Source organism: Nelusetta ayraudi, unplaced genomic scaffold (genome assembly GCF_046127955.1).
Source record: "Nelusetta ayraudi isolate G7.1 ecotype Tasmania unplaced genomic scaffold, CSIRO-AGI_Nayr_v1 ptg000078l, whole genome shotgun sequence".
Taxonomy (NCBI): Eukaryota; Metazoa; Chordata; class Actinopteri; order Tetraodontiformes; family Monacanthidae; genus Nelusetta; species Nelusetta ayraudi.
Window position 1 is genome coordinate 922,352 of NW_027466128.1, and position 12,649 is coordinate 935,000.

General features: G+C 42.7%; 1 protein-coding gene across 1 annotated transcript in view; it reads left to right on the forward strand.

Moving 5' to 3' along the window:
* Nucleotides 1-325: 325 nt before the first annotated feature.
* The window catches only part of LOC142899923 (myocyte-specific enhancer factor 2C-like), a 66,344-nt gene continuing 54,020 nt past the window's right edge, over nucleotides 326-12,649 (forward strand). The window contains exons 1-2 of the mRNA XM_076043870.1: nucleotides 326-562; nucleotides 11,233-11,333. The gene's annotated coding sequence lies outside the window, so the exon portion shown is untranslated. The remainder of the gene's footprint in view (nucleotides 563-11,232; nucleotides 11,334-12,649) is intronic.

Below are 12,649 nucleotides of genomic sequence, written 5' to 3' on the forward strand. Positions count from 1 at the left end.
ACAGTGACGGCTCTGATTTCGAGAAGCACACACTGATGTTTACTGTAGTTTGGAGTTTCGTGTATGTGTGTGTGCGTATATGTGTGTGTGTGTGTGTGACTGGGTGCTCGATTAGGGTGGTTGGGGCCAGGGGGGTACTTGCTGATCCCTCAAAGGCTAAATTTACCCAGGAGTGATGGGAACAGGTGTACAAGGCCAGTGGGTGTGTGTGTGTGTGTGTGTGTGTACGTCTGTCTGTCTGTCTGCGGGCGCGCGTTTGTGGGGTCTTGGAAAGAACCAGACCTTATTTCAGTTCAGACGGAGATCGGGGGGGAAAACGCACAACCCAAATCGGGGGTTTCTATTGGAAGCCAGCTGGTCTGGCTTTATCGCATGCAGGTCATTTATTTAAGGCAACTTCACTCTTCTATTTATCTTCTTTTTTTTTTAACCTTTTGGTCAAGCGTCTCCATTGTGTTTCTTTTACGCCTCTTTTTTTTTTTTTGTACATTTTTGAAGCTGGGCCTTGAGCAGGTTCTGCAGGCCGTGACAAACTTCCTGGGGAAGCAGAGAAACGGCACGGGTGAGTTTTTCTTTTTCTTTCTGTTTTTTTCCATCCCAGCGCACCTTTCCCCTTCCTCTTACCCTCCGCCGGATCTCATTCTGCTGCTGGAAAACCTGCCTTTGTTGGGATTTCAAAAACCCAAGTCTGCGCAGTGGGGTCGCGACATGTTTAACAGATTAGGAGGCTGCTATTTAGATATTTGAGCTGCTCAATTTGAACTCTTCTGATATTTGTTTTCAAACGCTCTTGCCAAATTGTTTCATTACAGCCGTGCTGGATTTATGAATGATGTCTTTGTCATGCGGCCTGACACAGGAATGATTACGCCAGTACGACCAGGGCCAAAAGATACATTTAATTAGTGTTTACTTTAAGTTTTTCTCCACTCCTAACAAAGCATAAGGACACCAGAGAAGCTTTATGACTCTTGGCCAGGGGTCCCAGCTGCAGGGCTCTTGCGGGGAAGCTGATTGAGCCTCCCAGAACTGATGAAGTTTGAAAAGTCCACATCACATTTCCTCCGAGGCGAGGCAACTTGTTTAAGGAGCCGGCGCTACAACCTGGATTTTTTTTTTTTTTCTCTTCCCCTTTCCATTTCTCTAATCCTCTAAAGTCGCCCTTTAATGTTGTAACAACTTGCAAGGCAGTTTGAGAGTAATTGCTCAGAACATCTCATCGCACAATCTGGGATGGAGAGAAAAGAGCATGGCCTTAACATGCTGTTTGCTTTTCCAAGTGACTCACTCCCTTGAGGTGGCTACCTAAGTGGTAAATACACACTTCAGAAGCAATATGTGCATTTCGATGCGAAAGCGGGAGAACAAACTTGTCAAGAGAAAAAAAAAAAGTCATGACAAAAGAGGGAAGCAAAGCTGGCTACGCCCTCACGGCATTTATCCCCCAAAACAAGCTAGCAACATTTCTGACTGAAGCAAAGACTTGGTTTCAATAATGAGAGGTGAAAGATTTTAGTTGCTGTTCCATATTTGTTTATGATAATAATAATAATAAAAATAAAATAATAATAATGATAATAATAATAATAATAATAATAATTTATAATAATAATAATAATAATAATACAGTTTAAGCCGAAAACAATGTTGCATGATGAATTTTATTCAGAGGAAAAGTTCAATATTTATTCTCTCTATATATAAAGCATATAAATAGATAAACATGTATTATTATTTTTGGGGGAAAAAAACAATTAGTGACTCTCAGTGTCACTCCACCCTGTGGCTTACTCAAGAAAGCAGTTTTGAGTATTTGCTTTGTGTGGTCTAATGTTACAGACTTGTACATTATTATTTCATTGTGTGGTGGATGCGTTGGGCAAAACCTGTCCGCAAGAGTGTGGATTGTGTAGTTGATGAGTTTTGAAACACAGCTGGACATGTCCCCACTCAGATATTGGTGGACTGTCCTCTCAGCAGAAATTAAAGAGGCAGGACCCTCAGAACCGTCGGCCCATGTGTACAGAAACCACCGAGTCCCCATGTCTTGGCTTCTCTGGCCCTGAAATCACTGCTTTGATGGTCAGTGGATTCAAGGAAGCTCGTTGTTTTCTCTCTCTGTAGGGCGGCGAGCACTCCTACGCAGTTGCCTCTCTGCCTTTGAAACTCACCTCATCCTGTCGTTTTACCTTCGCACTCCGCTGCTGGATTTTTTTTTTTTTTTTTTTCTTCTTCTTCTCATTGTTGCCATGTTTGTGCAGTGTCAATAGCTGGAGGCTGTGTTTGCTTTCTACGGTGATGTCTGAAATGAGTATCAAGCCAAATATGTTTACGTGTTCAATCACATAAAGCCCTAACTTTAACGTGAGTCGGCACGCAATATCTGGACAAAGTTGCCGTCAAGTGTCTTGGAGATTTTGTGGCCACTGCTGGGTTAGTTTTTAGTGGAATGTAATTCAATCCAGGTATACTTTTTTTTTTTTCTTGTTTTTTTCCTCTGGTGTCCCTGTGTAAATGTTAAGGTTAAGACACAGCAGTGAAGTAATTTGCCAGAGCAGTAGCTAGTTTCCATGGTTATGTGGTGGGCGCCATGGATCCAGATGCTCTTGAGTTACCTTCGACATTTAACTGAGAGGAATGCATTTTATTTTTTAAAAACATTATCACGTAATCGCGACCTGTTGTGCATGGGGGAGCAGTTTAAATTGCCTCGGCTCGCAAAGTGTCTTCGGTCCATTGTAATAGCTTACAGTAACAACAAAGTCATTTTTGCCCCCGATATTTCCTTCTCATTTTCTACTGTTTTCTTTCGTATGCCATTTTGGAACATTTCCAGCTGCAGTCCCGCCGACTGCATGAAGACTCTCTCTCTCTCTCTCTCCGTCGAACCCCGTGAGCAATGCCGAGGCCAGAAAACAGTGTGACGCTCTGCCGTCACCGTACAACGCCTGTGTGCCGGGGCCGCCTAAATCTACAAAACACAAGCGCTGGCGCGAGGCGGCTCCTTTGATCTGCAGCTAATCTCAGTTGCCTGCCTCCCCTCTGATCATGTCTGAATAAGAATGAGTCGGGGTGATCCTGGAGGCACAAAGAGCTTTTAGACGCTGCCGCTCGCCTGCCAAGCTCCGCAGTGTGTCGTGGGCCCGCGCCGATGGTCGCTATATGGCCTCGCTAGCACGCATCAGAACGCGGCGTCCCTTTGATTAGACGCACGCTCCATTCCGCCCCACTGACTTTTTTCTTCACAGCGAGACGCCATCAGCTGTTTGGTGAGAGTGCGGCAGAAGTTGCTCAGCCGTGCCGGTTGATCCCTAATTGTTCAGGAAGTTGGCTCAGGCGGTGACTGAAGCGCTGATTCCCACTGTGACAAAGTTGTCGTGGACTTTTGCGCAACGGTTGGTGATTTCACAACTTGCGTGTCGTCGGTTTCTTAGAGTTTCTTAAGCAATTGGGGAAGGGATGAGTGAGTGACAGGACGATATTGTTCTATCAGTGAAATTGATTTCCTGAAAATCATTCTGACCAGAAATCAGTGAATGCAATTATTTTCCATTCAATGCATTTTTTGTGTACACTTTTTATCAGAGCTTCGTTGACTGTAAGTTGACTTTCTGTTTTTATTACTTAACCAAAGGTTGTGTTGTTCCCTTGGTGCACCTAGACAGAAGTGGTGTATGTATTTAGACGCAGGCAAAGGTCTAAATCACCAACTGCAGTATTTATGGACTATTTACATCACATGACTATTTTCTATACCAGTGGGAATACACCCTCAACCTTTTTTTATCTGCGTTATTTAGAAGAGGTGGCAGGAAAGATGACTAGGCAACAACTTCCTGTTCCCTTTTCACCCATTAATTTAGAAAACACCTTGGGGGCTTGACTGACCTGCTACACCTGGCCTCGATGAAGATTTCTTGAAAAATCTTCTTCCCAGCGGTCCTTGTCAGTCTCAACACCCACTTCCAGAATGCCGAGCCGCTGTGCCATTGGCCAGATACTTAATGGACCAAACCATGTCAAACTTGCCATTTGCATTCCCACCTGACTGCATTGGCGGAATAGACAGAAGTTAGCTAACTTCCTACTCCGTTTCGATTCCACTAATTTTGGATTTGGTTCTTTGACCAAACTGTTGTTGGACAATGGCAACAACGTCTTATTTTCACTTTCACAGGGGAAGGATTCTCTCTGGAATCCACATGATAACAACATCATGGTTTTAAATAGTATGATCCACCTTGTCATCACGTCAGATGACGACTGTGAGATCATCCAGCTTGCTTAATGCAGTCGCAGCACTTTGTGTCTGTACAAACCAGCAGTGCCTGAGTCTTTATTTTGTTTTGATCAGGGAAAGATCTAAATTGAATGTCTTTCTCTGTAAGCAACTCGAGGGTGCCTCGCCAACTTTTATCAGCATTCAATCTGTGACTACAATGGTCCCCCCCCCCCCCCCCCCTTGCTAAGTACATCTCCTCTGTCACTTCATCCCATTTTTTCCATCTTGATTCCACGAGCCGGATTATTGTGGAACGGTGAACCTCAAAATCTGGCTTGTGGGCGACTTCTTTCTACAAGAGCCCGTTGATCAAAAGTCGTACCCCAATGTAAGCAAAACTTAACCGTTGGGGATTGTGAGTTCAGGGCTTTGGTCTTTGAACTTCAAGGGGTTCAGGCAGACGGGGCTCTGAAACGATGTGTGGTTTGGACATTGAACAGAAATCTCTTGTTTTTCCATGAAATGTATTAGGCTTAAATGTTCAATTCCACATATAAGCCAGCGTCTCGCACGGGTTAGATGCTCTCCTGTCATTAAACTCCTGGTGTAACCCCACATGTCTGAGTCCATACTTCCCTTTTCCAAAACAAAAAGATGCCTGTGCAACAGTCTCAATGTTGACCAACCGAAACAGCAACATCACGGCAAAGTGAGTCGCTCACGCTTCAGTCACCCTTCTACCAACCACACCCTCTGCGTCATCCAACACTTGTTTTACGCTACACAGGACACAATATCACCCGAGATTGTGCAATTGCTTGTTTCACTTGAAACTGGTTATTTTCTTCTTCTCTCTCTTCGCCCTTTTTTTAGGCTCTATAGGCTCTTTATAATTTATGGGCCGATTCTTCTATTTAATCAAAGGATTTGTTGTCCTAAAAAAAAAATGAATATCAAGATTGATAACATCATAAATATTTCTGCAGTAATACTAACGCTGCCTTTCTTCTTTGCTTCTTTGGCTACACTTGTTAAAAGAAGGCGCATGCAGTTTTTTTTCACGTTGTCCGCTCATTTTGTTTGTCAGTTGTTTCACCTCCCACCCCATTAACCTGCACATTTGTATGTGGCTATGGTGCAGCTTCCTGCGTCATATCTATTTTGCTCATCTTCACACCTCCATTTAAAAATACCATCACCATCAGAACAAGAACCCTGTCATAGGCTATTCTCTTACAATCTTTCAAGCGGGGAGAACGGCCCAACTCACTGCATGACATTCTTAAAGTTACATCGACTACCCTGTAGTGGGTTAGAGTTTGTAGTTTTGTAGCCAGTATGTGCACACGCATGGTTCAGTAATAATAGTGAGCCCTTTTCAGAACAACTAAAACAGTAAATTGTCATTTTTAAATAATTAAAAAAATCAACGTATTTATCCTGGAACTTGCTTCCATTGCGTTCTCTTCCATCCCTGCTCATTTGACACTAATGTGTCCGACGCAGCTTTTGCACCACCCCAGGAAACACTGGTCGGTAGCTCTTGGGCAAAGACAAAAAAAAAAATAACATTGGCATCTCTCCTTTATGGGCACAATTAGAGAAAGGGCAGTGAGAACAATGAAATAGCTGTGCTTGTTTTGGAGCAGTTCATAGGGAATTACTTTCCAGCCATTCAGAAAGGAGGTAAAATCATTAGCAGAGAGTGAAATTTTTTTTCCCCCTCTCAATCTAGGGGAGACAAAGAGAACTTTGAGCCCTGATATACTGGCAAAAGAAAAGGTCTGGCATTCACACTTGCCACAGCTGAAGACACAATAAGAGAAGAGACAAAAAAAAACAACAACAACGTTGTAGTGTCATGGTGATGCATGATGTAAAAAATGTAAAGTAGTACAATCTGTTTACATATTTAATAGAAGCTGCTTTATTGTTCTTATTTTTTTTTAAGTGGCCTAGATCCCATGCTGCAGTATGCTGAGAAGGATGCACAGCTCCCCTGCAGGCAGCACAGACAACTACAGGCCAGGGGTGGATACCGCCTCTATGGACAAAATGTGCTTTTTATGGTCCTCCTATGGCACATGACACATAAACATTGATGATGAACAGTTTTGATTTTTAAAATCAGCAAGCTGAAAGTTTTATGAATGTGATTAATTCGCAGGCATCAAGCCAAAACTATCAAAGACATGCATGTGTAAGAGGTGGACAGCTGTTGTGTTTGGAGAAACAGAACTGCTATCGATCACTATCACACATTGAGGAGGACACATAGCCTTTGCATAGTATCAGTCAGTATATAAGACAGTTAAAAAAAAAAAAAAACTAAAATACAAACTAGCAAAGTTAACTTTGAGATTGTGCATATTTGTTTCTTTTCCATCGACGTCGTCACATGTGCATAATATAACAAAGTGCAGAAGCTTTGGGTGTAATCAACAGCTCCCCAGCGGCTCTGTGTCTCAGCCAGTCAGCACAGTCACAGGACCGTGGGCTTCTCCTGTGATGTAACTGGAGCATCAGGCAGAACAAAAGAAGAGCTTGTTGTTCAGCTTGTGCCTCATCCATAATGCATAAAAGGTGTACAGACAGAAAACTGTTGGTTAAACACGACACATGCAAATCAGCAACGCTGTCTCTCATTTAACACCACTCAGCAAGGGGTTTGTTGCGCAGCCATTAAAGTGTTCAGAGCCTGTCCACGATTGGTGTTTACCGTCGACGTCAAGGTGATCTGCGAACATGCGGACAACTCTATGTCGTAACAAGACTGGCATTAACACGTGTCGACAAACACTTGAATCCCTGCTGACTGCAACAGAGAAAGTTTTTGTTTTTTGTGTAAAAATAAACCACATACTCAGAATCGGTTGCGAACTGCCCCTATAAATGGCAGAAGAAGACCAGGAAGCAACAGGGGTGCTTGCTGCTGTTGGGAAGATTAGCATGGATGCTGCAGCATCAGCACTTTCTGAATAATGTTTTTGGCAATAGGGAAGAGCAAGAAAAAATGGCCCTGAAGGCTGAAGATGTTATTAAGTTACTCTGGTCTGGCTTTGGAAAGAGTTCTGTTAAAACACTGGGGCACACTGAGAAGATTCAAGCTTTCACCACCTGGTTTAGGTGCCAGCAAACAAACAAAAAAAAAAAAAGATTGGTCCTCTTGAATGTGACAATGTTTTAGATATCACAGTTTCCCACGTGGACATGAGAAAGCACTCCATTGGTCTTACAGTAACATTACATTATATTATCTGGGGTTGTTGTCAACATCATGTTTGTTTGTTTTTTTTAGCTTAATCTACAGATTTATCAACAGATGTTTTAATAACACAGACCCTTGATCAACAGGAATAGAACGTTTGATGATAAAATATGTAGGTATTGAGTAGAATATATGTATTTAGTTTTGAAGCTGATTTTGTCTGTTTTTTTTTTTTTTTTTTTGCTTGTCGTCATATGTAGAGCCTGAATGTGATAATTACCACTGCAGTCAGTCAAATTGGCAATAAAGTGTTATTGCACCTAGAATAAAAATCATAAACACTGACATCGCAGTTGGAAAATGAAATTAACACCATTTGCTGTATGCTACTGATACTGACACACTGGGCCTTTAAGAAATGTGAGGCTGATAGTTCCAATAATGTTCTCAGCTACTGGATAACAAACACATTGCTGAGACTTGGGTGTGATTAAACTTCAATTTACAGCTGTTTGCTTGTCATTCAAGCAGGGTCTGTGACTCATTCCCAGCTTGTTTTTACTGCCTTGGTATTGTTTCTGCACTTGAAAAAGTTTGAATAGAACTATGTGTTGAAACTAAGTTCCTAGAAAAATAAAATTGTAGCATTTTTCAGTTAAAGATTATTCAAGTTGCTGTTAGAGCTCGACACAATTATCTTTAAAAGGAATCATCATTATTTATTCTTAGACCTATAATTATCTTGTATAAGACAGTAATACAATTGAAATTTCGAAAGACAAAGTAACTTTTTTTTTTTTAAATATACCTAAAAATGGCAGTAAATACTGCAAATGAAATGGTTGAAAGAGAGAAATTCACTTCTATTTTATACCCGTCACAGCATGTACTATTGACGTTTGAGATTATTGTAATGCATCAACGTATGATGTACTTGTGCATTTCCACAAGGTGCTGGTGTAAATGCAAGCGGTTGTGATACTTGTATCCCCCCCCCAAAAAAAAAAAAGTTTCACCAGTCAAATTCCCCAAACAAGTTAAGACAGTGTTACTTTGATTCTGCTCCCACTTTAATAAACAAACCACTACACCTTGACTATGGTAAATGTCTTTGTTTTATGAATTTCGTAATATGAGCTCATATGTTGTCAGTTAATTAAAAGTCACTTTCTCACCTTTGCTCCCCTAATTATGTTGCACAGTGATACAATTTGCATCACTGTAATTACCGATGATATTGCCGTCTGAGTTTCATTATGAACTGTGCTACTAAGAGGCTCCAAATCATGTGCAATATAACACTTGGGGAAGTTACACACACACACAAAAAAACTGGTGTGGATTGGCAGGAGCTTGTCTCTCGACTCTCCCACCAAGTGGCTGAGGCTGTTTTCCCCGAGAACAAAACCCAGATGTTCAGGCTGAACAAGTCTGGAGCAATACATGACGTGAACAACCTGTGTCTTCTGAGTCTCTTGAGCGTTTTCGACTTATATTAAAATACATTCACGCACGTTGGAGCGCGGGGTCTTGCCACACTGATCAGTTGGTGTGGAAATTATTGACATCCAAAAGCTTTTATGGAAATGGTTTGACGTCGACGTCTTATTGTCTGATGTTGTCGCTGTTTCAAAGGCTTGTCTTTTCAGCAACAAACACACCGTCTCTGTCATGCACATGCATGCACGCACACACACACACACACACACACGCACGCACGCTCGCAGCTTGGCAGAACTAAGATCTATAGCTCCCCAGCTGAGCCCATGAGTTAAATTGGCCTACAGGTCTCGCTGTAGCCCCTGTGAAGAGTCTGATCTTCACATCATGCAGCATCAATCAAGTGTCAAAACAGCAAATGTCTGCTAAATTCATTAGGGAGCTGGTGTAGGATAAATGACTGAGAGTGATAAATACCAAAAAGAAGAAGAAGACGAAGCTGGAAGCATCTTCAGATATTTCTGACATCCAACAAATGTGCCTTGTGCTTCCGCACTAGCTGGCTAATTCTCAGGAGCAGCGTGGCAGAGTGCTTGACAACATCATCTACTGTGACAGGCAGATTGTGTTTTCACGTGAGCGCGAGCGGCGACAGATTGCGCCGAGCCCGGGCTGTTCCTGTTTGCCCTGGAAATGTGTTTGTGTTTATCTTGTGCTTGAGAGAGACATTCCTTTCTTTCTCCCTCTGTTCCAAAAAAAAAAGAAAAAAAAAAAAAGTGCGAGATGTTATGCGCCCGTGTGTGTGTGTGTGCGTGCGCGCGCGCGCAGCACACATGCTATGAAGGCTCTGCCAGGAGAGGCTTAAGGAACAATCCAAGCATGATCAGTATCAGCAAACCGCACTTATGTGTTTGACTTAACATGAAGTCGCAGCTACCCCTCCTCGCATTTCTTGCGCAGCTGATGCCAAACCTTGCAAAAAAAAAAAAAAGGCAAAAAGGCATTACCCTTTTCTTTTTTGTGTGTGTGTGTGTGTGTGTGCAGACGCGCTGCCATATTTAAAATTATGAAACTGTTTTGGCAAACCGGCGTATTGCACCCAAAAGGTTTTGGTTTGTGTCAGCGCACACTTCATACGCACACACTGGCAGCTGCGCTTTAATCCATACGAGGCCGTCTCTTCGTTCAGCGCTTTCCTCCCTGCCTAACGTTTTTTAATCAGAATCCTATCTGACTCTATCTGGCCCTTCTGTCTGCACTTTCACCCTGGAAAGAACATGTTTGAAGTGAGAAACTTTAGCTATAAGCTTTTCTCGGAGCGCTGTAAAACACTAAATTAACTTTATGGCTCATTAGAGAAATTGGAACCTAGAGGTGCATTTCCTTTGACTCCCCATTCCGGCGACAATGAATGGCTGGCGAAAGTTTCATTAAAATATTCCACCCCGAAATACTTTCTCTTGCTAATCTGCGGCCTGATCTATACAGACAAACTGTTCAAAAATGCAATATAGACCCCTTTCCCTGTGCGTGTATTTCAGCTGTCTCATTTGTTATTTGTTCTTTTTTTTTTTTTTTTTTTAAACACACATTTTCCACCTTTTCCTCAAGAGTCCTTTCCTCCTTGTCAGGCCACACTAAAAAACAAATTCTGTTCCTCATCTGTTTAGCTTGGCTAAATAAACTTTAAGTAAATAAAAATAAATGAATCATCGTCATGGTCACAGCTTTAACAATGTTGTGTCACAAGATATTTCCAACCAAAATCAATCAGATCCAAAAGTCCATTCATTCCCAATTTAAAAGGCCATAAAGGTTCTTAAACAAAGTGTTATTCTCGCTCTGTAAGTGATAGATGCTGTCAAAGGGTGTGAAGCAGAGGAAGTAAATCTTTTAGACAGTGTTTCCATTTTGACAAAGAGTAACACACGCATATAGCCTCATATACGGTAATAATAATCTGGAGTACTGAGTAGGTTCAGCCTGACTTGGATATCAGCTGCAGATCTCTACTGTGTAATCTCGGAGGAGCAAAATATACAGGTCTTCACTATATTTGCATTAAATCTATGAGTGCAGAAAGAGGCCCTGAGTGCGCCTCCACCATAAATTCATCCCTGTAGACGAGGCAGACAGTCAGCTATGAATATGCATAAGCCTGTGTTTTCCCTCGTTTAATGATTTTCCACCATTCAAATATATTCAACCCCAGCCCATCCCCCCATCTATTTCTCTTTCTCCCGCTCTGTAAATGCGTGTGCGCAGATGTTAACATGGTTGCTGCTCAGCGTGTGCAAAGTGCATGCAAACAATTACCATTTCATCTCTAGGTTCACCCTGACTTGCTTGCGTCTCCCTGCAGGTGCCAACCGAAGACGACCTCAAGCACTGTGCACCGCGTACCTCAAAAGCAGCACATAAAGCTACCGGACGGACGGCAGGACAAAGGGAACCTTGAAGGTGGTAGGTGCCAACACGCATGATGCGCCCCACACATGACCTTGTCAAAGTGACACGGCTAATACGCCTGCGAACCGCAGCTCAGTGGCCTTAAAGGAAGCATTTGTCTAAAATTGAAACCACTTTGTGGAAGTAAGCTCTGGTGATGTTTTTTTTTTTTTTTTTATCCATGCAGCAGCCTGTTAAATATAAAATGCTTCCACATGATGTTATCAAGTGTCCTGAAGTCAACACACCAGTGCGAACACCACTTTATTTCATTCATTTATTTATTTTTCTGCCACAACATCCACTGTAGATTCCTGTCAGCACCTGCGTTCATGTCAGGCCATGACATCACCAAAACCCTCCAGTGGGGGCGACAGAGAGCTGCCTGTCTAAAGTTACTTCAAACTAATGCACAAAGAATGGCACAATGTCGGAGGATTTCAGTTCAGAGTGGGAGGGATTCCTGTCACGAGTGCTGATTTTGTGCGAGCTCACATGAACACAGCACACACGAGCACATTCTGGCTTAAAAGAAAACAAAACAAAGGAGTTTGTCTCTAACTGTACAGCCACATAGACAAAGTGGTGAGTTGCACAGAGGTGAAATTTTAATTTTGGGTGAACTATCCCACTAAAGAGGAAGAACTGTCCAGGTCAAGTGCCGCGTTAAATCTCCGCTTTTCATTCATGGCGACATGCGACGACATCGATATCTGCCATGTTGCATTGATGAAGACACTGCTTCGAACAGACCCCGCCTTATTGATTACTATGGGGGGGGGGGGGGGTTCGGGGGCCAGAGGAAATGCTATTAAAGATTAAAGGGTCAGGTGATGTGAAGGTGGGATCCCGAGTCATCAGACACCGGCGGCTTCGGTTACAGGCTGCAATGTCCGGCTCGTCAGGCAGATTAGGCAGCTTGATTTATTTATTAACTGATTTCACGTCCCGCCATCTCCCAGACCGCCTGACTGGGCGGCTGGCTGCGTGCGCGGCTTATGCTTCACAGGTGAACTTCAAAGGGAGGGGAAGATTAGGGGTGCTGCTCGGTGTCCACTTACACTTCATGGAGGCGGCGCTGACAGACTCAGCTAAGCTCATCGGAAACATGCATCACTGTTGTTGCCTGGGCTCAGACAGAAAAGTTTACTAAAAGGTGGATGTGCGTTTCCCGACGGGGTAATATTTACTGGCTTATTTTTATCTATTTTTTCATGTCTAAACAAACTAATTCTGGGAGCAAACCCCACGTCAATCAAAGCGTCAAGTTTATTTCCTGTTTAGTTTAATGGAGAAAAAAAAAAAAAACAAAGACGAGTGGGACCTGGAGC